The sequence below is a fragment of the Erythrolamprus reginae genome, chromosome 3, assembly GCF_031021105.1.
Source record: "Erythrolamprus reginae isolate rEryReg1 chromosome 3, rEryReg1.hap1, whole genome shotgun sequence".
NCBI classification, from domain to species: domain Eukaryota; kingdom Metazoa; phylum Chordata; class Lepidosauria; order Squamata; family Dipsadidae; genus Erythrolamprus; species Erythrolamprus reginae.
Genome location: NC_091952.1, coordinates 223,428,840 through 223,453,050, shown reverse-complemented (window position 1 = coordinate 223,453,050; position 24,211 = coordinate 223,428,840). Strand labels below are relative to the sequence as shown.

General features: G+C 39.5%; 1 long non-coding RNA gene across 1 annotated transcript in view; it reads right to left on the bottom strand.

Annotated features, from left to right (window-relative positions):
* Positions 1 to 3,099: 3,099 nt before the first annotated feature.
* LOC139165962 (uncharacterized) overlaps positions 3,100 to 24,211 on the bottom strand; it is a 32,334-nt gene continuing 11,222 nt past the window's right edge. The window contains exon 3 of the long non-coding RNA XR_011558856.1: positions 3,100 to 3,824. This is a non-coding gene — a long non-coding RNA (uncharacterized lncRNA). The remainder of the gene's footprint in view (positions 3,825 to 24,211) is intronic.

Here is a 24,211-nt window from a genome sequence, read left to right as displayed (position 1 = left end):
AGAGTTAATTCCGGAGACCTGGAGCCACCACAGAGAAGGCTAGAACATAAGAACATAAGAAGAGCCATGCTGAATCAGGCCAGAGCCCATCGAGTCCAGCATTCTGTGTCACACAGTGGCCCACCAATTGTATATGGGCATCTTGAGCAGAAAGAGAAGGCAAAACCCTCCCTTTCCCTTGACCTCCAACAAATGGTACCCAAGGGAATCCTTCCTGCCTCAACCAATATAGAGGCGGCACTTAGACATCCGTTTCAATAACCACTAGCTCTTCTTGGTGGTCCCGCCAGCTGGCACTGCTTGGCTGATGGGACCCAGAGAAGGCCAACTCTGTGGGATCTAACTGGTCACTGGGACATGTGAGGCAAAAGACAGTCCTATAAGCAATCTGGTCCTAAACCATGTAGAGCTTTATAGGTAATGACCAACAGCTTAAATTGTGTTTGAAGACCAATCAGAAGCCAGTGCAGCTAACAGAGTGATGGAGTTATATGGGTATATCTGAGTAAACCCATAATAGCTCACGCAGCTGCATTCTGGACTAGTTGAAGTCTCCGAACATTCTTTAACGGTAGCTCCATGTAGAGCACATTACAGTATTCGAGCCTCGAGGTGATAAGGATATGAATGACTGTGAGAAGAGACTCCCTATCCAAATAAGGACGCAACTGGGACACCAGGCAGACCTGTGCAAAAGCCCCCCTAGTCACAGCTGAGAGATGTTGCTCTAGTCTCAATTGTAGATCTAGGAGGACTCCCAAGTTGCGGACCCTCTCTGAGGAGATCAGGATTTGGATGAACAGATGGAATTGTCCTTGGGAGGCAAAACCCACAGACACTCTGTCTTGTCGTGGTTGAGCTGACACCCATCCAGATCCCCACAGTAATATTAAGATATTGAACTGACCAAGTAAATTTTTTCAGACATTGTATACATATTTAACATTGTGTACATATTAATTTTATGTTGTGGATTTTTAATGTTGCAAACCATCTCCTATATGTGTGTTTCAGTGGCCATTAATATTAGTTACATAAATAAATAAGCAAGGAAGCAAGTAAGTAAGTGAGTAAGTAGGTAGGTAAGTAAGTAAGTAAGTAGACAAACAAACAAACAAGCAAGCAAGCAAGCAAGCAAGCAAACAAACAAACAAATAAATACTATAAAAAAGTTTATCAATTATTTTAGGACAGTAGGCAGATACTAAATTTTAAGACAACACCATAAATATGGTCATAGTGATGTGATTATTGCCTGGTCATAAAATGTTTGCTATGGTGAACCTCTCAGTTCCTGGCAAATAGATGGGAAAGAAATGGAGATAGTGACAGATTTTATTTTTCTAGATCTCCAAGATCACCACAGAGGGGGACTGAAGCAGGGATGGGTTCCATTGACTTTCACCACCGGTTCCCATCACAATGTTTCACGTGTGAAACAACAACAACGTGGTGAATCTATTATGGTTAAGTCATAAATCAGCCATTCGTAGCTTGCAAGTATCCAACTGCTTTTTGTTTTCAGAGAGAGAAGCACACTTCCCAAAAAATACTGGACTGTAGCCATCTTCGTTCTTATTTTCTAAGAATATTTATGAGAGTTAGAAAGAATCTTTGTCAATATAGAGCTTGGAACTTTGCTTTGTAACTATTTAGTTCCCAATATTTTAAAAATTAAAAATAGTTTAAGAAATGGGACGAACAAAGCACTATAGGATTATTCATGGGCAAAGAAGCTTGATAACATGGAATAAATATGGGCTCTGAATTTTTTTTTTTAATATAGCACTATAAAATGGATGCTCACACTTTTTCTATGACATTTTTAGAATACCTTTTCATTTTTTGGGGATTTATTTCCTTTCAAATGTGAAAGAGATAATTTCTTATCCACATTTCAGAATAGAGAGATTGTAGTAGATTAGTCAATTCTGGCTTTTGATATGGTAGAAAAGAGTCACAACAGACTTTTGCACATCTTCGAAAAAAGAGATGTTCTTGAATTGCGTTTATAAGCGATGTGAAATTTTACCTGTGATCCACTTTTTATAGCAGTTTGAATTGTTTGTTGTCTTTTCCCCCAATGGAAAAAGTATTGTTTTTATTTCTTATTACACATCTTTAATTCAAGTTCCTTTTAGAATAATTAACAAATCATATTCAAACATAAGTATTTCTGGTGATATGTCATGTAAAATCCTTTATAAATTTGCAATATTAGTTAATAGTAACCCTGTCAGGTGTGAAAAGTCAGGCCCATATTGACTGATTGCTAAAACCTGTAGATAGAAATCTTCTCATATTGAGTTTGCACCTAACAAAATTATACAAGGATCGACAGTATTCTAAGGAGGTTAGACCTCATTCTTTTGTGGCTCTGAAATGATTCTAAACTAATGTCTCATTTAACTACTCAAGCTCTGCCAGTTTCTCTCCTACAAGCACCCACCATTGGCAAAGCAGACAATAAAACAACTAATAATCTTTAAGGAGTCTACGTTTAAAACGTCTATCAATAAAATACCAGTCTTTGCCTGCTGACTTGATCCAATCGATGTTCTTAAGACATAATCCATTTCTGGGCTTTTCCATAGACCCAAAGTTGATTATGTGTAGTGATGGGTGAACACAACGGAGTTTGGGTTCGGCAAGTTCGGACGAACTTCACGCAAAATCCCAAACCGAACCCGAACGGGGAATCCCACCAAGAGATTCCGGGGGCAGAGCTTTGACATCACGTATACCAGCAGGCTGCTAAGGACACCAAGGTGATCACTTCCTGGATTCAATGGAATCCAGGAAGTGATCACCTTGGCATCCTTAGCAACCTGCCGGTGACGTCAAAGCTCCAAACGCCAAACGCGACCCCGAACTTTGCCTGAAATTTCTAAACATTTTGGGTTCGTGTTTGGCATACCAAACACCACAAAATTCGGTACGGACCCAAATTGTGCGAGTTTGGTTCACCCATCACTAATTATGTGCCATTAAGTCATTTTTGATTCCTGACAACTACATAGATTTTCTCTGTGCTATTAATATAAAATAGAAGCATGAAACTTTTCTTTGTCCTCAAAGTTTTAATATGGGATGGTCTTAGGCAAATTCAAAATAGAGATTGATTTTCATGATCAGCAGAACAATTACAAATATATATTGTCTTTCCATCAAACGTTTCTAGAAATTCATCTACCTTATTTTTCCTTCAGTTCTGAAAAATAATTTGGACAATATTTTATCTCATTTTTTCCTTTCTTTTTAAAACAATATGTACATTGTTCTGTTAATATGAAGCAAAAATAGAGCTTGTTGTACCATAGTTGCTTTAGGACTAGACATCTTTTTACATAAAATCTTATACTAACGTTCAGTAGGTCTTTGACATCTGTGTATCAGACATAGCAGATTGTAATCTGAATTGCCAGTCTAGTGTCTCCTCAGGTAGCCTCAGATTTTGGACTGGACGAGATGAAAAATGAGCAATTTAATTGTTTCTTCATTTATTATTATTGTGTGGTTTCCCTTTACCCAACGTCAGAGAAAGAAGTGGTTTTGAAATTTTCTGCCTCAAGTGCCAAAACAACACTAGCCTCTGCCATGTTATAATTTGTCTTATATAAGAAGGAATATAATTTCAGGAAAAAAAATGTCTTGGATCAGACCTCCATTTCTGTGTAATACAAAAGGCTTTTGAAAACCTGAATAGCCGACTATTCATTGTGTACCCAAAAGTTGCTTCAGGTTCTCAATGGGAGCCATATTTCCAGTAATCAAAAATCCAGTAAACAGCTGCTTTGGCTTCCTCTCAATTCTCAGTAAAAGCTCTGGAAAACAGAAAGCACACATGGAAACTGTCGTTATTATTTCCAAAGTAGTCATTAAATTTGATGTTCTATACAAAAAGTGCTACTTACAAAAGAGTTTGACAGAATGAAAAAACCGCCAACTACAAGTGAAGACTATCTTAAGCAAATAAGAAAGCAGAGAATTTCACAGCACAGAACTGAAGCAATCCAATGTTTGTTAGAATGTTTAATTTGGTAAGGTTATTAATGACAGCCAGCTTGGTGTAGTGGTTATGGTACAAAACTGGAAGAATATGAATTCTATTCCCATCTTAGGTTGAAGACAGGTGGGTTTCTTTGGGTTTTCCATCAGTTCTAGGAAGAAGACGATAGCAAACCACTCCTGAAATCTTGCAAAAGAAACTTCAGGGATTTAAAGGCACATATACACACCTAAACAATTATTGCCATAAAACCAGATTCATATTGAATTGGTTTGTGCCTCTATCTTTTAATGAATAAACTAAGAACCACATAGCATTGTTCCCAATCCAATTCTATTGCTCAGTCTCTCCTGATATTTGGAAGCTATCCATTCATTAGCTTTATGCAGCTAACATGGAATGCTGAAAGAAAGCCAAAATCAGTGTATACCAACCAGTGTCTTCTCCAAATGCCCAGCTACATATGAGCTGTCATTCACTCAATGCCCCACTGTGTAACCGGCTAGAATTCTCTTAACCATCTCACATTAAAAAGAAAAAAAAATATAACTGCCTCACTTGTTGGCAGTACAAATTACAAGTATTCTAATCTATTTCTTCAACATCTGAGCTGTTTCTTTGAAAGAAAAAGCAGCTAAGACACAATTCACTTTATTTTATTTATTTATTTATTTATTTATTTATTCTTTGTCCAATATACAATACATATGGAAGAGAATAGACATTAAGTAATATATATAAAGATAGAAAGTAAAAAAGAAGAGAAGATATATGATATAAGAGATACGGATAGAATATATATGATATAGATAGATAGATAGATAGATAGATAGATAGATAGATAGATAGATAGATAGATAGATAGATAGATAGATAGATAGATAAGGAGAGAATATATATGATATATGAGATAAGGAAAGACAATTGGACAGGGGACGATAGGCACATCAGTGCACTTATATACGCCCCTTACTGGCCTCTTAGGAACCTGGAGAGGTCAATCGTGGAGAGTCTAAGGGAGAAATGTTGGAGGTTATAGGTTGACACTATTGAGTCCGGTAATGAGTTCCACGCTTCGACAGCTCAATTGTTAAAGTCATATTTTTTACAGTCAAGTTTGGAGCGGTTAATATTAACTTTGAATCTGTTGTGTGCTCTTGTGTTATTGTGGTTGAAGCTGAAGTAGTCATTGACCGGAAGGACGTTGCAGCATATGATCTTGTGGGTAATACTTAAATCGTGTTTTAGGCGCCGTACTTCTAAGCTTTCAAGACCCAGGATAGTTAGTCTATTTTCGTAGGATATTCTGTTTCGAGTGGAGGAGTGAAGGGCTCTTCTGGTGAAATATCTTTGGACGTTTTCGAGAGTGTTTATGTCTGAGATGTGGTGTGGGTTCCAGACAGATGAGCTGTATTTGAGAATGGGTCTGGCATAAGTTTTGTAGGCTCTAGTCAGTAGTGTGAGATTGCCAGAGCAGAAGCTACGTAGGATCAGGTTAACAACTCTGGAAGCCTTTTTGGCGATATTGTTGCAGTGGGCTTTAGCACTTAGGTCGTTTGATATTAGTATTCCAAGGTCTTTTACTGAGTGTGGGTTGGCTGCGAGAATTTGTTTATTCAGTTCATATATGAGGTTTGGATTCTTTTTGCCGATGTGGAATGTTTGTTGGTTGATATTTGAAGTTGCCAGGTGTTAGACCAATCTGAAACAAAGTCAAGGTCTTTTTGGAGAGTGAGTGTGTTGTCAGTGGTGTTGAAAAGTTTCACATCGTCGGCAAAAAGCACACACTTGCTTGTGAATAGATGCCATTACATATAAAGCTTTTGGACTTAGGAACATGCCTCAATACAGGTAACCATAGTCATTCACCAGGCATATTTTCCAGACCTGAAAGCAAACAAGTTATTGAATGAGGAAGTTGGGGTGGAAGAAATAGCAGGAGTGACAGCAGTAGTGGGATTCTTTTTTTCCCCCTGAAGTAAAGTTTGAGATAGTGCTGTAGCCAAGCAGCTGAAGAACAAGGCAAAGTAGCAGGCAGTTGTCTCATAATAATTTATTTATTATTTATTTATTAGATTTGTATGCAGCCCCTCTCTGCAGACTCGGGGCTAGTGATGGGCGAACCGAACTTGCACAATTCAGGTCCGTATCGAATTTTGCAGTGTGCGGTATGCCGAACACGAACCCGAATTTTTTTGAAACTTCGGGCAAAGTTCGGGGTTGTGTTCGGCGTTTGGAGCTTTGATGGGCAGGTTGGCATCCTTAGCAACCTGCCGGTGACGTCAAAGTTCCGCCCCGTAATCTCTTCGAGGGAGGGTTTCCCCAGCTCCTTCAAAGGGAGGTCTTCACATAAAAATAAACATTGTTATTTTTATGAAAACGGATGCCGCAGTGGTGCTGCAAGCAAAGGGCAGTTCTTTCACGTAAAAATAAACATGTTAATTTTTACGTGAAAGGACTGCCCTTTGCTTGCAGCGCCGCTGCGGTGTCCTTTTTCGTAAAAATAACAATGTTTTTATTTATTATTTATTTATTACTTAGATTTGTATGCCGCCCCTCTCCGAAGACTCGGGGCGGCTTACGTGATGTCAAAGCTCCACCCCCAGAATCTTTTGCTGGGAATCCCCGTTCGGGTTCAGGTTCGGTTCAAGTTCGGCCAAATTTTGCGTAAAGTTCATCCAAACTAGCCGAATCCGAACACTGTTGGGTTCGCCCATCACTACTGGGGGCAGCTCACAACAATAATAATAACAATATACAATGTAACAAATGTAAGATTAAAAGAAAGTATGTAAAAACCCGTCATTTAAAAAACATACAACACAAGCATACCATACATAAACTCTATGGGGAGATGTCTCAATTTCCCCATGCCTGGTGATATGGGTGGGTCTTAAGCAATTTATGAAAGGCAAGGAGGGTGGGGAGCATTCATTAGAGCAGCTTTTATATTAAATAGTCATTCATACTCTGCCACTGAGATTGGGTGACTTATGAAGAGGTTGGTACTTGTCCTTCACTATGCTCAGTAAGAAGGAAACAAACAGTCCAATTGCAATATTGAAAATAAAATAAGAGGGTACAAAGCTCAAAATAGACTTATGTTGCTCTTGTAACTCACCAAAGATGTATAAATATGCAAATCAGCATAGGTACTAAAATGGTGCAGAGATAGAGTGGAGAAGAAATAAAACCATAGAAACTGGAGTAATGAGAAAGAAAAAAGGATGATGTCCTGTTGTCATAAGTCCATTGAAAAGACAAGATATCATGTGAACATTCTCATAATTTAATCTACTGCATCTATTTAAAATGTTCATATTATGTCTACTTTACCCCCAGAATGATTTATGCTACTATATCTTTCATTCCATTGAAAGTGGATGTAATAATTCTGTGATTGGTGATTCAAGTTAGCTTATTTTCCTTGCACAGTAAGTAGCAACATTGGTGGTGCTATGTCTAAATTCTATCTTGACCTTACCCTATGCTAGATACAGTTAGCAGTAAAACCGGGGAGTGGAGAAGTATGAAATTCAGGGGGAGGGAATTGAAATTTGCCTGTTGTGGATTGCTGTGATGGAAGTTCACAGAGATTGGTGTTTATTTCAGACAAACTTGCATAAAGAGAGAATGTCATGACCTAGCATTGGTTTGACAGAGTTTCTCTGGGGAAAAAGGCAGGAGGGCTCAGCTTGTGAAAGCATAAATGTGCAGATAAGAACTAAAATAAAAGCAAATGTGGATTACATAATACAAAGTCTGGGAAATCCCTGACATGATATTGCTGCCTCTGGCTGCACTTGCTTTGATGAAATCTAGCATGACTCAGATGATGGTGTTTATAGAAGTTATAACAATTCACATGAGACAATGTTATATTTTTTCCAAACGGGTATGCTTGTACAAATCTTGATCAGAAAACAGCTCTGTGGGAACTGTGCAAGTGTATTCTGTCTGCCAAATTCTATTTTCTTTATTTTTCTGGACTCCTCCTTTGATCAACATTTTTTTACTTTATGCATCTTGAAATTTGTGGCAAAGAAGTAGCTTAATTGTTGAATAGTTGCTGCTCAATGGTCAATGGCCTTCTCCATTCTGCAGATGTACTTTTACATATGTGCAAAGTGGACCTTCAGATTTAATGAGCACACCTTTTTCCAGATAGTCTGCTAAATTAAACTCTGACTGTATATGAATGAAGAATAACTATATTGAGAAGAGAGGGGAAACACAGAAGATTATAGCTAGATAGTGTTCTGTCCCAGCGATGAGTCCCCCCAAGAAATAGTCCCCCACACACTGATTTTACAGGATTTAAGCATGTAATTCTAATATTTTAGGAGCAGGGAGGTTTGGATTTAGAAATCCAGCAACAAAGCAAGAAATAGGTCTGGTGCTGTTCTGGTTTCTGGTAGAAAATTAGCAATTACAAATAACTCTTATTAAATGCATCATTTCATGAATAAAGAAACTCCATTTATTTCTCTGCTCTCCTGTAATTCAAACACATTCCATATAGCACTCGTCAGTTATCTCTCTTATCTGCATTTTTCACTTAAACAAGATTTATTTTCCTAACCACATAACTTTGAAAAACAGCAGCACTGACTGATAACAATACAAAATACTTTGGCTTACTTTAGCATGGCAAAAACACATCCATTTTCCTTTCGGCAACGTTGAAACTCCACCCTTTTTCTCCACTGACCCCCTGACATGCCCCCTGACATCACTACAATATTTAACCCATTCCTCTCCTTAATATCTTCTTCCAGACCTCTGTTCTCTACGTTTTTGGGCCCTTCTGAATTTAGGGTTAACCCAGCGCACGTCTGATTCTCCCTCACTAGATCCTGAGCTCATAGCTCCATCCTGTGGCTGGCCTCCCACCTGTTCTACTACCTGTAAACCCCCCCCCCACTAATTCATAAACACTATCTGAATCCAAGTCCTCCATATCTTCATCATCTTCCAACTGATCAGGAGTATGTACAACAGATGCTAGAGTCCAAAATATAAACTAAAACTCACAAAAAATTTATTTGATCACACAGCTCTCATTAACTGATTCACTCTGAGTTGGCGAGAAGCCCAGAGATAATGAGCCCAATTTCCCAGTTCATAATTCATCATTGAAATAATAATATCCTAAGAGAGAAATCCAAGTGGATATCTGGAATATTAAGTCGGAGGCACAGCTAGGTAATCAACAGCAGCTTTATTCAATTCCAACATGGAAAACAACCGGTACAAGCAATACATGAGCTCTAGGTAACTTAGGCTGGTGACAGCCCATTTATACTCCAGCCCATAATAACTCTGCCAATTAGCACACAACATTGCTCCCGCCAAGATTCATCTCTACCCAGTGACAGGAACACCCAATGCTATTCCACCACTAGTCACTGGGCAGAGACATAACATGGAACATAACAAAAGTTGACTTCCACACTGAAGCATCACGTGGTTCACCCTTAAATAGCCTAAGGGTGGGCCAATTGTTCTAGAGATCTATTCACACAGAGACGTCCTCTTACTTAGCCGCTTGTGCCTTCTGGCAACTCTGCGTACTCTAGCATCTAGAAGAGGCTTCTCCTGAGTCACTCATGTACACCTTGAGAGGTGCAGAAGGCCTGGTTGGCTGTCAGCTTTCAAAACCACATCCTCTCCAACCTCCTCACTATAAGACTTGGGTGCCAAGTGCACAAGCTTAGGGTATCAGGCCACAACCATCTCTCGATCCTCGGGATCCGTGATCAGCTGTTTGGGATATGGACGGACCACAACAGATAGATAGATGATAGATAGATAGATAGATAGATAGATAGATGATAGATAGCTAGAAATTCTAAAAAAATGTGGAAAGTTTACAGAGAGAAAGATGATATGTGAAGCAGCATATACAGTAAGACCTCACCTATCGCGGCTGTTATGTTCCAGACCCGGCCACGATAGGTGAAATCCGTGATGGGGAATTTATCCTCCTTCCCACCAGCTCCGGATGCCTGGAGGCGAGCAACAGCTAACCTTTCCCCCCAATACTACTTACTCTGCACCTGAAGAAAAGAAGGGGAGGGGGCAAAAGAATTGCAACCCCCGAGCATTCCCGACCCACTGCTGTTCTTTGCAGCAGTTCGGCCAAACATTGTCTTTTTTGCCTTGCCCCGGCTGGAAAGTCCCTGGTGAGCTGCCCCGGCTGGTTCTTTTTTTCTCTCTCTCTCTTTTCTTTTTTTCCCCCCTCCACCCACCCAGCACTTCCTCTTCCGCCCTCGAGCCCAGTCTGGAAATCCCCACCGTGTCGCGTTCCTTTCTTTGCTTGCGCTCACTCGTTCGCGCGCTGCCGGGAGCTCTTTCTACAACCCCAAGCACACCGCCGCTGCCGCCAATCACTAAGCGCGCCTCCAAAGACTGCCTTCTCGGCACTGGCAAGGCGGGTTGAACCAGGGGACGGGCCTCCGCCGGAGCTCAGTCCCTGCCCCGCTCATCATTCGGGAGTCCCGCTGGAATTATTCTAGCGCTTGTTTGTGTGGTGAAATGATTCAAATGAAGCTTCTCTCCTAGCATGAGCTGAGCGCTTGTCCTGCCCTTCCAAACTTCTAAGCGCCGTATCTGTGCCAACGCTGACTTCAAAACCCGCGATGAAGTGAAGCCGCGGTAGGGGAAGCGCGATATAGCGAGGGACTACTGTATATGTAATAGAAAGAACAGTGGTGCATAAGAATGGAACAGCATAGATAACTATAGTGTATGATGTTGGTGCAAATCAATTTAGCTATACAACCTCTTTTTCTTTCTTTTTTAAAGCACTTTGAATTACTTTGACATACTATTTCTTACTTCTTTTCTGTGCTCTGCATAACGTTGCTTTCTCTAAAAAAGATTGGCAAAGCAAGTTTCAGGCATCCTGAGATGTAGAATGAAAATAGATACACTGGGATAAGTTATGCCTCATTCTGTACCCATACATGACTTTCATTTAACAATAATTAAGTTATGAATTATAAATCTGCATATGCCGCATGCTAAAAATTCTTGCTATTATAAAGTCAAAGTCATACTTGATGATAATATGAGGTTTTGCTGCTCAAAAGGGAGGAAAAAAATGTAAATTATTCTACTGAAGATCTACATTCCTCCATTCCCTCTTCCTCTAACAAATCATAAGCACAGAAATGACAGAAGCTGACAGTTTCACAAATTACTCTTGAACTACCGCTATGGTCCAGATTCCGCTCACATTTAAATCTACATTTGGTTCAACATTTGGTTGTCTGCATCTTGAAATGATGGATCTTGAAATTTTACTGCCTGAGGTCTCCCTTCTGTTCTGTTTTCTTCCAGTGTTTTTCTGTGCTATGGAGAATGAGCTGAGAAGAAGATAAGTGGATGCTGAAATTTAAGTGGGTCACACTGGAGAGAGAGAGAAGGAAAGATCAAGGTATAAACAACTGTGAAAAACCCCAAAACCTGCAGGTAAGATGACACTTCCTCTTTCTGACTGAATTCACTTGGGGGCAGCATTGAACACAGAACATTTTCCAACATCTGGACTAGCCTGTCAATAAATTCACATGAACCTTATTGTTTTCCGAAATCTGAACACTTGGCAAAGCTGGTTATGTAGCATGTCACATTTGTTCAGTGTTGGAAAAAAGAAATATGATTTTTTAATAATCCATAAAAAGTGCATTCATTTTGAGAACAATCACAATACAATCTTAAAATGTTGTAAAATTAATATCATTCAATGATCATGTAATTTTATATTCAAGTGGAAACCCCCCCACACACAAAAAAAAACCCCACACACAGAATCAGCATTCTATGTGAGTAAATATTGGCATCTTATTTACTAAGTTCATATTTGCTAAGTTCAGAGTAATAACAGTGAATTTTCTATATGTGAGAACTTAAAAATGACTTGGAAATGGGCATCTTTCATGTCTATTAATTTATTAATAGACCAACAATCCATGTCCATATAGGTGTCTTTGTGGCGATAGTGAAAATGATTAAAGTCCGTTTGAACTTTAAATTACCGCGGAGCTGATGGATGGAAGCTTTTAGTCATTTGTTGAAAACAAGATTTCTTTTATTATAAAAGTAGAAAAAATAAAACATGTCCCGGTGGACAAAATAACAAATACATCTTACATGATGGTGGATAGGAATAAGAATGGAGATTTTAGAATGAAGAAGAATGAAGTGGTATTAGATATGGCAGGATATTACATCATAATAGGAGGAACTTAATAAAGCACACACAGTTAACTATTTAATTACTAAATGTCTCTGGGGCTGGCAATATTCAGCGTGACAGTCTTGCTATGATAGAACTCTTGGAGGGCGGGAGGGATTTCAAAATATGACAATGAATATATTTTTCAGCTTTACCGGGTAAAAAAGAAGTGCTAGCTCTTCTTAAGTAATCTGTAAAATGTTCAAAAGAGTTCACCAAAATCCCACTTTACTGAATTGAGCAGTTGGTGGCCATGGCAGGAGAAGGATACTGCAAAATCCCCATTCCCACCCACTTCTGGGGATGGATACTGCAAAATCCCCATTTCCTCCCTACTCCTGGGGGGAGGATATTGCAAAATCTCCATTCCCAACCTATTCTTGGGCCAGCCAGAGGTGGTATTTGCTGTTTCTCAAAATTTCTACTACCAGTTCTACATAACCTGGCAGAACCTGCTGGATTTCATCTCTGGAGTACTTCGATACTAAAAATAGTACAGTAGTGTCAATGGGAAGGAACATGGGAAATTAGATAGTACTATGATGCAAGTCCTAGCCCTTTCCTACATGAGTTGTGGTATATTACCCATTCACTAATGGAGCAGAGCTGGTGGCAATGTGTTGTTGTTTCTTCATTTTGCCAAAAGCAACAGAAGCTCCAACATTCAAAGTTTATTGGGCAATGAATAGTATTGTTGCCAGGTTGGTTGGAGTTCTTTATATCTGAACTACGTATATTGTACAAGTAGATATCTGTAATAAAACTACATATAAATATAGAAATTTTAAAAATAAGAATGGATATTAGTTCAGTCCCAGATATTCAAGCTGTCCACATCCTTCTATATTATATTTTCAAAGAAGTATAAGAACAAGGCTCTTTAGAAAGGCACTTAGAAACTCTTGAAAATGCTGCTCAAATGGAGACAGATATGTTTATGTTATTGAATGTGATAAAATACATTTTATTTGTAAGCCACGCAGTCTTTGGAATTAGAATAACATTTAAGCTGTTATTATTATGGTTCATCACATAGTCAGCCAGATGTTTGGAGTGGGATTTGGTATTTTTGTCTATCTACTGAGTCCTTGTCAAGGACCTGGGATAGACAGATAATATTGTTTGATAGAGTTACATTTACATTTTTTTCAAGATGTAAACTGTTCCAAAATAATCTGCTTTTTGCAAATGACTGATGGGGATTTTGTCAATGCCGATGGTATTCTAGTGGTGCTCCAGTTGTTTTGAGATTGCACCCAAGGTATCTATTACTACTGGTATTGGCTTTGCTTATTTTGCCACAATGTTCTATTTGTAGGTCTTTATAATTTATTATTTCTCTCAAGTCCTTTCTCTTGTCTCCTGCTACCTCTGTGTTTATTATTGACAATATGTTAAGTCTGGGATGTTATGTAGTAGGTGTCTGTTTGAATTCTGAAGTCCCATAACAATTTACTCTCTTCATTTTCTATTACTTTTCTATTTTATGGTCACACGGCTTCTTGCTGGCAGGCAAATGGCATTCTTTGCAGATTCCACAATACAAGATTGTTCCTACTTTGTCATATTGTCATTTATAATAGGTCTATGTCAGGGGTGTCAAACTTGATTTCATCAGGGTTGTGTTTGATGTCAGGGGACCGGGGGGGGGAGTGAGCTAGGGCTGGGGTGGTCATAATGGGCATGACACGGAACTTGTGTCAGGGGAAACAGGGGTTTCCAAGTGCTAAGGCATGAGTTTCCTGAGATCCTCCCTTATACTCATTATAATCTCCTTCCTCCTTCCTTCCTTCCTTCCTTCCTTCCTTCCTTCTTTCCTTCCTTCCTTCCTTCCTTCCTTTTCTTTTTCCTTCCTTCTTCATTCTCCTTCCTTCTTCCTTCCCTTTTCCTTATTTTTCCTTCCTTGCTCTTTTCCCATCTTTCCTTCTTTTTCCCAATAGCTAATTAGGTGGTTTAACCTATTGATTACTATATAATGATTCATAAAACAATTACTGTTATCTTTTGTATGTTTATCCAAAATGCACTTTGCTGGCTAACATTATTGATAAGTTCCAGATCTCTGTACCATAGAGTTGATGGCAACAGATGATTCATAAAGTGAATCTAAAGTGGTGATGGTTATTAAATTATCAAAGAGGCTAATTTATTTAACAGTTGGAGACCATTCTATTCATATTATTTTATTTCAAATTGGATCTCATTCCTTTGCCTATTTCTATTACATCTATTGTTTAGAGAAATACCTCAATTTTCAAATCATTCTTGCGTTATAACAACTAGAAGGTAGCTTCATATTCTCCAATTTCAAATATTTTATTATTATTGAAAACTCCAGCCTAATTATCTTTACATATGCCTTAGAACAAAAGATGGTGACTTTTTGCCAAGGATAGAGAGATTTTCCAGTCAGATATAGCACTAGCATGTTCACTGTTTATTTTTTCTGGCATAGGGCCTTTGTTCCTCCAGCTCAAAATAAATGTTAATTTAATAATACAGGTTAGAGTTAAATGCTGGAAAAGTCATCCAACCCCATTAGGGCTTTTGCACAGTTTTAAACTTTCTCAGAGAGAAATCCCTTTAGTCACAGAAGGAAATGGTTTTTGGAATCTCCCTTGGTCAGCTTGAAGCATTAAATCTTCACAAAATTTAACATATTATAAAAGCCAGCTTAAGTCCTACCATAACACTTTATGTAATGACGGTCCCCCACCCCCACCCCAATAGTCTGCAAAGGATGGCACTTGTTCCCAAAAAAGTTTTTAAAAAGCAGTGAATACAAAAGCAATATCTCTCTGTTGAAACCATCCAATATGTAGTTGTAGTCATGCAATTATAGTCAATTATTAATAATAAGATTTTATACACAAAACCTCATTTTAAGCCAAATGCCGTAAATGTATATTATCATGTGTGACTTATTGGATATTTATCTAGCTATCTAGCTATCAAACTTGTTATGCTTGCATTGGTGTCCTGGTATGAGATCTTCAATGATTTTCTTCTCAACCTCATTTGATTTCTAGCCAGGAAAGAACTGGAAATATATCCTTCTTCTGTGTATTTAACATTCCCGGTTTACTTTATATCATGATTGTCTCCATTATTTCTGATTTTTAGTATTTTATTATAAGCTAGCTGCAATTGTAGGATATTTCTCTTCTTTCCAACACATGTTGCACAGACAAAAGCAATTATGTAAATGCTTTTTCCCCAAGGGCTATGGCTATCTCCAGCAGGCCTTGAGAAACAATGTTTTCCCAAGATGTTGAGAGCAAGAGAATTTGGAGATCAGCTATTTCCATTACCATTACATTTGCAACGATGAGCCAACTAAGTGGGTGGTTTATGGGATATATTGAAAGAGGATGACTTTGGTGACTGAGAAAGAGATTAGGCAAGATTAGATTAAACGAGGGGATAATCTATGTATTTTAGGAATATTTGGCTAAGAATTAATCTAAATATTTTCTAAGTTTTTAGAAAACAAAATCAATTAATCTAAGATTGGACAACCATTTGTCTGAAATCCTACCTAAGGAGGAGTTTGGCCTTGAAGATCTCCAAGGTCCCTTCCAACTCTGTTATTCTATTTTATTCTAATTCTAATCACTCCCCAGTCATTATTTTAGTAAAAAGTTGAAAAGTACATAGATTTACTGCACACACACATACATACTGATGTTCATTTTATCCTCCTTGTTAAGCTTCCCTGGTACATATTATTTACATTAAAAGTGTTCAATGTAATCACTGGATAGCTGCAATGGCCATATGACTTCCACTTTTTCAGTCACAACGTTTTTTACAGTATCAATGCATTAGGCACAGAAATATTAATGGCTGATGACTATGTGCATAACTCTTTATGACCTTAAAGAGGGACTTTGCTATGGAAGCAGTAGAAGTGATGTGCCGGTGCCTGGAGGCTGTTGGGGTCTGGATGGGTGTCAACAGACTCAAACTCAACCCGTATAAGTCGGAGTGGCTGTGGGTTCTGCCTCCCAAGGACAATTCCATCTGTCCCTCCATAACCCTGGGGGGGGAAATTCTTGAGCCATTCAGAGAGGGTCCGCAACTTGGGCGTCCTCCTCGATCCACAGCTCACATTAGAGAACCATCTTTCAGCTGTGGCGAGGGGGGCGTTTGCCCAGGTTCGCCTGGTGCACCAGTTGCGGCCCTATCTGGACCGGGACTCACTGCTCACAGTCACTCATGCCCTCATCACCTCGAGGTTTGACTACTGTAATGCTCTCTACATGGGGCTACCTTTGAAAACTGTTCGGAAACTTCAGATCATGCAGAATGCAGCTGTGAGAGCAATCATGGGCTTCCCAAGGTATGCCCATGTTACACCAACACTCCGCAGTCTGCATTGGTTGCCGATCAATTTCCAGTCACAATTCAAAGTGTTGGTTATGACCTATAAAGCCCTTCATGGCATCGAACCAGAATATCTCCGGGACCGCCTTCTGCCACATGAATCCCAGCAACCGGTTAGGTCCCACAGAGTTGGCCTTCTCCGGGTCCCATTGACTAAGCAATGTTGTTTGGCGGGACCCAGGAGAAGAGCCTTCTCTGTGGCGGCCCTGACCCTCTGGAACCAGCTCCCCCCAGATATCAGAGTTACCCCCACCCTCCTTGCCTTTCACAAGCTCCTTAAAACCCACCTCTGTCATCAGGCATGGGGGAATTGAAATTTCCTTTCCCCCTAGGCTTATAGAATTTATACATGGTATGCTTGTATGTATGAGTGGTTCTTTAAATTGGGGGGGTTTTAGATTATTTTTAATATTAGATTTGTTTACATTGTCTTTTTTATTGTTGTTAGCCACCCCGAGTCTTCGGAGAGGGTCGGCATACAAATCTAATAAATAAAAAAATAAATAAAATAAATAAATAAATAAAAATAGTAGGTGCAACACATGACTTGATCTACCCAAATTTAAGGGCCTACCATGTATTTGCCAAAGTCCTGACAATCTCACAGCTTTTGCAGTTTTGGAAAACAGCAAAATGTGGCACATTAAGAAATGCTTGTTACATGACAAGTAGCCGCATTAAGTAAATTGCATTAAGAATCCCCAGGTGGAAATCTTTCTGAAAAATGCACACCTGGTGAACCATACAAAGACATATGGTTTGACTAGGTTTTGCTGCAATTCATTATATAGCCTCAAACAAAGTTTGCAATGAACTAGGGCACATAAATAGATTTTGTAGTAAATGATTGTACAAAATTAGCTTATCATATACAGTAACTGCAACTAAGCAGTTCTGTTTGAATCCTCCTGCAAATGGATACTTTTGTGAGGAAAATGATTTGCTAGCCCAAGGACAAAGACAGTCTGTAAATGCGAGTAAAACAAAATGAAGTAACAAATTTCACTCCTTTTACTTTTATGGACAAAAAACTTGCCATAGCATAACTGAAATATAACAAGTTAGAAAAACGTGACTTTGAATTTAGAACTTGTACAGTACTACCTATTTGATTTGTTCAGAGGGCAGGAGATAGGAAGATGGTTTATCATGAAAAGTTCAAGTATTTTATTTATTTGTCTAATAACCTTTGAAATAATTGCTTAGGAATAGCAATCTTTTACAAAATTAGATGAACAGAGTTCACTGAGACAGAATGCCCTTAATATAGATGTATGAAAGCAGAAATGGGTATCTAATTTCCCTGTCTCCAAGGATGTTCAACTATCAGCAACTCTAGCAAATATTTCTTCAGATATTTAGTGTAAATGAAAAGAAAGACTAGGAGTGACATGATAGCAGTGTTCCAATGTTTATGGGGCTGCCAGAAAGAAGAGGAGGTCATTTTCCCAAGCACCTGAAAACTGAACAAGAAGTAACAGACAGAAACTAATCAAGGAGAGAAGCAAATTAGAACTATCAAGAAATTTCCTGACAGCTAGAACAAGTAATCAATGGAACAACTTGCATCTAGAAGTTGTGAGTGCTCCAACAATGGAGGTTTTAAAGAAGACATTGGATAACCATTTGTCTGAAATGGTGTTGGGTTTCCTGCCTGAGCAGGAGGTTGGACTAGAAGACCTCCATAGTCCCTTTCAAGTCTGTTCGTTAAATGAGTACATAAAATGTGGCTTTTCCAAGACCTGTAACTTATATAAACAGTTGTTTAAACTATCACTTTATGGTGATGTCCACATAAATGGAGCTTTGATTGCTTTTGTCTCTTGACTAAATCTTTGAATTATAACTAGACATTGTTGTGGTTGGCTCTGGCCCAGCTCCTGCCCCAAGGAATGTTGAGGGGCAGGGGAAACCTTAACATGTCATAGGCCTGTTTTATTGCCGACAGAGGCAGGTAGTACAGTTTCCTCATATGAAGAAAAAGGTGGGAGTGATTTGGAAGAGGGGGGCTTGGCACACAGCCCAGGAAGCCAATCTCCATTATCTTCGGTCGATTCAGATGCGGACGTCTTGGAACCACGCAGGCGCAGAGTTATGCGTAGAAGAGACCAATTGAGGACATATTACAGGAGATAAGAGAGGCCACCTGTGTTTGGGTGGGGCTCTAGTAATTAGAGCTGCAGATACAAATAGCAGCGTGTTGGTTTGGCCGTTGTGGAAGATTATCTGATCGCAGTTCTTCAGGACCGTGCCGTACTGTTTTCTGGACTTATTTATTGATTTTTCACGCCTTTGAAACCAAAGCAGAGCAAAGTGTGTGTGTGTCACTTCATTGGAAGAAGGAGGGCTGTGACGTTTCTTCACAGCTGCTAGCTAAGTACTTAAGGACTGATTAAGGGACTTGTACAGCCTACAAGGTTGTTTTGGGACGAGTGCAAGGGTGCTTTGTTTCTTTTGAATTTTGTGATAAAGAACATTGTTTTGAATTTTCAAACGTGTGTGTGTCTGAAATTTGTACCCTTGAATTTTCGGGAGGCTCATACCAGAGAGCCCGGCAGAACAGACGGCAGATATTTTTTTCTGCAGAGTTTATATTCCTCATACTTGGTAGAACATCTAGCATATGGCCATGCCTCCTGCAAGCACTTAGCTGATACATGTGTTCTGCTAGCTTAAGAAAGGAAGATTAGTAGAAGCATTTCAGAAGAAATGCCAGAGCAGAAAACCTGCATTTTCCACCAACCAAATATTAAAAGTACTCTCCAGTAAAAGCTTTTTGGACCTTTCTGTATCCTAATTTTGATTAGACTAAAGAACATATATCTTTTCTCAGCAACTGTTTATTATTACTATGTGTGAATTGCAGATATTCTTGTATGAACCATACAGAATTCCAAATTTAGTTTGAGGGGTAGAATGCAGATTTTAAACATATTTAGAACGTGGCCACCAGCAACAGGATAAATGAAGGATTAAAAGTGGAACATAAAACCAATTTTCTTCTCCTGAATTACAGTACGATTTTTCACATCTGTCTCTTCTACATGACAATCTCATATACATTTTTAACTCCAGAGAAGATAATTAAATTGTCCAGTGATGCTTGTGCAATTTGTAAAGATACAAATTGTTCTAGGAGTTATTGCAATTCTGCTCAACATTCTGAAACATGTGTACTCTACAATTCCATCATCCACTTGATGAGGAAGATAACGATTGTGATGATGAAAATGAGCTGGGTGGGTAAACATTTTATCTTTGACTCACTTTCTGAACGTAAAGCAGCATATTCTTTTTATAAAATGAGTTCTATAGAAACTATTTTTGGATGTCCCCTATTTCAGTGCTCTCTTCAAAGTTATTATAAAGTTGCAATAAATCTATTTCAATTGAAGGTTTAATGTCCAGCCGTAACAGGAAATGATCTGACCATGACAAGGAAAAGATGTCTATAGCCCTTAATATCAGATCATGACTCCACTGCCTTGAGAAACGGTACATTAAAGTTCCCCAATGCCAAAAGTCTGGGGAACTCGACCACCAGCCTGACTACAGCCTCAAGTAGCACAGGCAGAGCTATTGTAACGCAGTTGGAAAGCAGGTACATTAGCAACAAGCCGACCTGAACTCCTAGGTCCAAACTCAAAAGGAGAGAGTCACACCCAACGATCTCAGTTGCAGGGATTCTGCGAGGGCTAAGAGTCTTCTGGACTACGAACGCCACTCCTCCACCCCTTCCCTGGGATCACGGCTGATGTAGTACCTGAAACCCATCTAGGCACATTTCTGAGAGAGGAACATTCCTCTCATGGCCCAGCCAGATCTCAGTTACACATGTCAGGTCAGACCCCTCATCCAAGAGTAAATCTCAGACAAGGGGGGCTTTGTTCACAATTGACCTGGCATTGAATAGCAGCAGCCTGATACCATGGCTCTGACTTTACCTGTCACCAACTATACAGGTTGAACTTGATGACTGAGAGGGGTCGGAACAAGCAATCACTTTTTAGCAGTGAGTTCTAGTTTTCCGTGAGCGGCCTACCCCATAGCTCCTGCCGTATTTGCCTCTCCCAGTCAAGACTGGTATACTCTGACTCTCCACCCCTCCAGAGATCGCCCACCCCACCAGCCCCTCTCCAGGCCAAATGTCCCATTCACACCATTGAAAAGTGTTCGGAAACTTCAGATCGTGCAGAATGTGGCCGCGAGAACTATCGTGGGGCTTCCCAGATTCGCCCACGTTTCTACAACACTTCGTGGCCTGCACTGGCTGCCAATCAGTTTCCGGTCACAATTCAAAATGTTGGTAATGACCTTTAAAGCCCTACATGGCAGTGGACCAGAATACCTCCAGAACCGCCTTCTACCACACGAATCCCAGCGGCCAATTAGGTCCCACAGAGTTTGCCTTCTCCAGGTCCAGTCGACAAAACAATGTCATTTGGCAGGCCCCAGGGGAAGAGCCTTCTCTATGGCGGCCCCGGCCCTCTGCAATAAACTCCCCCTGGAGATTAGAACGGCCCCCACCCTCCTTGTCTTTCGCAAATTACTCAAGACCCACCTATATCGCCAGGCATGGGGGAACTGAGACACCTCCTCCAGGCTTTTATATTTTATGTTTGGTATGCATGTGTTGTATGGTTTTAATTTTGGGGGTTTTATATATACTTTTTAAAAAAAATATTAGATTTGTATTACTATTATATTGTTTTTGTTATTGTTGTGAGCCGCCCTGAGTCTTCGTAGAGGGGCGGCATGCAAATCTAATAAATTATTATTATTATTATTCATATCAATCCAGGGTTTACAGTCGGGCCCCTCCTGCTTCTGTTTCCACAGTCAGCAGGGGAGACTCCAGCCTTCACCCCTGGCCCTCTCCTTCTTTACTTCCAATCAATCTATCTATTTATTCCATAAATAAGCCATTATCTCATACATTCACTCAAAGAAAACCCCCTCAATATAAAACAATATTAAAATTGACTAAAATAAAGCATATAAAAGATGTAAAACATTGCCCAAACTCAGCCAGGGGTTGTCCTCTTTCCTAAATATACGGAGGTCAATAGAGTTATACAATTTGTCCTTTTCAGTTGAGCAGTCCCATTAAGAAAACTCTTATTTTGAAGGGAGAATGTTCTTCCTAGGGCAATCTGGGCTCTTCCCTGAGAGAGTCCCTTTCTGGTTTGTTGTAAATCAACCAAGTTTATTATTAGGACAGTGATCCAGGCAAAAGGTGTTATAGGACCAACATTATGAAAGTGCCCCTCACCATTATCTTCCCTGCTCATGTCTATTATAGTTGTGACAGTAAAGCCAAAGGTCTAAATCTGAACAAGGAGGTCTCTATCATAATGAAGCTCTTCTAAAATGTCTTCCACACTCAAACACTGATTTTGATGTTTCTCACTGTGAATGCATATCTCAGTCTTCTGCTTCACCCTGAGAAAGCCACTTAGGTATTGGCTCACATTCTAAATTCAGTCATCCATCTCCCAAGCATCCCAGAATTGATCATTCTCTCTATGGCTGGCCACCGTCCAGCCACTGCCCAAGCAAACTGCTCTAGCCGCTGTCCTCAGCATCAACCACTCTCACTGGTCGGTGTCTCCAGCACCACACTCCATGTCTGCCCATCAGAACCAGTTGGTCTCTTGGCCATCCCTGTTTCCAACGTGACTGCCATCACCATTTTCACCACATCACTGTCAAAGCCAATCACTCTCACTGGTTGCTGTCTAGTTGTTATACTCAACACAGTCCTCACTAGCAAGATCTTCTCATCTGCTATCGTCTTCCACACATGGCCGTCATCTTCCATGTCCGCAGCTTCTTAGATCTCCAATCAACAGCAATTTTTGAGGTTTTTCAGGCTGCCAGAACCCATTCGACACCAGTCCCAGCTACCAGGCATATAAGAAAAACCCTAGAGTGGTCTTTGCTGTGGACAAAAGCCTTGACTAAATATTTTTAGATGTTATTTGCCATTTTCCTTGGCGGTGTCCTTCTGCTGCCGTTGGAACTGGAAAAATGAAGAAATGAATTAAACATGCCATCCTTTTGTACCAAAGCTCCTTTTATATTTGAAATGTTTTGCAAATTTCTCAGGTTTGTTTATAAATTTGAGGGACTTCCCTTGATGTTAGCCTTATTATTTCACTTTTAGCCTCTTTGCCATTCACCATGCCTTATCATGGGAAATTTAATTCCATTTTATTTTCTTTCCCAGCACTTATCTCCAATCCTTCCATCTTTCTAGAAGGAGCCCCGAACTCATGTATGCTACTTGCCCAAAGGTTTGGTTCCAAGCATATGCCTGTGGACTATTATTTCTCAGACATCATAGAGAAATCCTACTTTCTGGTAAAGTAATTTTTACCAGCTCAAGGATGAATGTAGTACTCATATCCTCTTTCAAAGTTATAACATATATTATATGCTATCTCCATAACTTTCTCCTAATGCTCCTATAATGAGTATTATAGGCTTCAGTTTTCCATGGTTTTCTATATGGATATGTGTGCTTATGTCTAGAAGTAAGACGGGAGTATTCATTACCATATGCAGCAGCCTTTTTTTGGTGTGTGTGTCACTTTTGAGTTAAACTACTCAGAGACAATCTGGTGTAATGGCTAATGCACTTGGTTTGTCATACAAAATTGAGTCTCTTCTTCTGTCCTACATTAAAATCTTTGTTAATCCAGCCTTAAACTGAGAATTGGGTGGTGGAGTGACAACACCCTTGAAAATGTCCACAGATATTTCACCAGAAGAGCCCTTCACTCCTCCACTCGAAACAGAATACCCTATGAAAATAGACTAACAATCCTGGGTCTAGAAAGCTTAGAACTACGGCGCCTAAAACACGATTTAAGTATTGCCCACAAGATCATATGCTGCAATGTCCTACCAGTCAATGACTACTTCAGCTTCAACCGCAACAACACAAGAGCACGCAACAGATTCAAACTTAATATTAACTGCTCCAAACTTGACTGTAAAAAATATGACTTTAACAATCGAGTTGTTGAAGCGTGGAACTCATTGCCAGACTCAATAGTGTCAACCCCTAAACCCCAACATTTCTCCCTTAGACTCTCCACGATTGACCTCTCCAGGTTCCTAAGAGGTCAGTAAGGGGTATACATAAGTGCACTAGTGTGCCTTTCGTCCCCTGTCCAATTGTCTTTCCTTTATCTCATATCTCATATATATTATCTTCTTTTCATATATCTTCTCCTCTATTTTTACATATTATCTTTATATATATTACTTCATGTCTATTCTCTTCCATATGTATTGTGTATTGGACAAATGAATAAATAAATAAAAATAAAAAAAACTTGGAGGGTACCAAAATGAGAAGACTATTCATTCTTCAGTGTACAGTATGGACCCTTCTTTTTCCCCACATAGACTGCCCATAAGGAATGCTTTTAAATATGCACTGAGGAAGATTGTAGATGGATGCATTTTCCTCAGACAACCTCTGTGTTTAGTCAAAGCTTCTGAAACTTGAAAAGACTGAAATCACTATGATATTTCTCCAGTTATTTAATCTAGTGGGGGGCGGG